Raw genomic sequence first — 1,839 nt, 5'->3', positions numbered from 1 at the left:
CACCATGTTCTCATTTGACTCAACATAGGCAAAGGCATCAAACCCCAAGTCTTAGAGGTTTGATTATGAAAACCATACATTAGTCTTTTTTGTGTGTGAGTTGAATAAAATCCTAGTTAGTTAGCAATCACATCCCTTGCCAGGTCATTGGAATTTATAACATACAAATAACTAAGAGGTATGTAGTAAAAGAAGTAAAGCACATGTTGCCACAACATAGGAAAACATTTCTAAAACAGACTGGCTTTTCCTACCAACAGATATCTGGAACTAACATTTAAAAAAAAAAAAATCACTTGATGTTGTTTATTTCCTGTTCAGTTTAGTGGCTGGAGACAGGGCCTCCATGCTCTTATTTCCATGATAATCCGGTTTCTAAGTAATTGACCCTCTATTAAAGTATTAATTTATAATTACTTATGAGTTACCATAATACATAGTGACTCATACATTAGTGCTGTTTCCAAAATTTCACTCATATATATATATATATATATTTTTTTTTTCCCATTAAGGAAGTTACTTTCCAACCTATGACATTGGAAATATGCTCAGAAACCAATATAGCAGCTGGGTTAATGAGTCAGCTTTGAGTCCCAAAAGTGGTTTCCATGTGCAAGTTGTGAATTTTATTGTATTTGTAGAATACAATTTTTGTTTTAAATTGTACTTTCATCTGTTTCTCAGAAATGCTTTTCAAATAGTGTGAAATGCCCCAGAATAACTGCTTCTATGTCAGTTACTCTTGGCATATAACTGCACAAATGAATAATGTACATTATTGGTTGTGCATTAACTTACATGTACAATGTTTGGCACCTATGTTCACAAATGCATGTCTTTGCAAATCACTTTTATTTATGTGACAATAATTGAAATTAAGGCTACAAAGAAACCTGCATTTGTAGTCCAGAGTTTTAAGTGGTCCATAACACAATGTATGGAAATGTGAAAGACAATTTTGTATATTTGTTTGTTACTAACTCAGATCATTAAAATGAAAACTTTTTTTAAGCAACAAAATCAGAATGTTTGGTTTTTTTTTTAAGAATTAAAAACTGAAGTATTACACAAAAACATGTTATAAAATGCTCACACACTACACGTGTTTCAGAGTCCACGCTTTCTCAAGTGATTAAGTTAGCTTCAATTGAAAAATCTCAGAAAATATTTGTGTTTTTGTTTAAATACAACTTTTGCCCTTCCCCACCAATAAAGAAGTATAAATTCATAAAGTCACCTAATTTTTTTGAAAATGGTGCATAGCTACAAGTCACTGCTAGTGCTAACACTATATTTATATACACTGTGGAATAGATAAGTCATTTGTCCTGGCTGAGCCTTTCACTTTCAAACAAAAGTCTGTCAGCCTCCACAGAACATTTTAAAAATTATTTCCAGTCCTCCCTGGTGGCACAGGTTATCTCAGTGCTGTCAAACTATCAAACTGCTACCTAGCCTCTGCAGTATGAGTTCAATCCACAGCTGGGGAACTAACCAACATGGTGCTGCAGACCTCTCCTGTCCTGCCCACTACTCCCCTCAGCAGTGTATTTCAGTAGATCCACCTGTCCTGCTCTCCACTTTGTCTTTAAAATCCTTCTCACCGACCCTCCCATCTCAGGTATACCCAGTTCTTGTATGCATCAATAAGTAAGTATATCTTTTAAAAGGTTAAGTATTGGGGGCCCTCCCTGGTGGCACAGCGGGTTAAAGCACTGCACTGAGAAGCTAAAGCCACTTCAGCAAGTGTTCGCTTCCTGCCTGTCCCAGAGGTGACCACATGGTGTGGCAGACCTCTCCTGAGGCCTGCTGCTCCCCTCAGCAGTGTACTTCGTC

Source organism: Condylura cristata, unplaced genomic scaffold, assembly GCF_000260355.1.
Source record: "Condylura cristata isolate star-nosed mole 26May11 unplaced genomic scaffold, ConCri1.0 scaffold00015, whole genome shotgun sequence".
Classification (NCBI taxonomy): domain Eukaryota; kingdom Metazoa; phylum Chordata; class Mammalia; order Eulipotyphla; family Talpidae; genus Condylura; species Condylura cristata.
Note: the sequence above shows the minus strand (reverse complement) of the source record.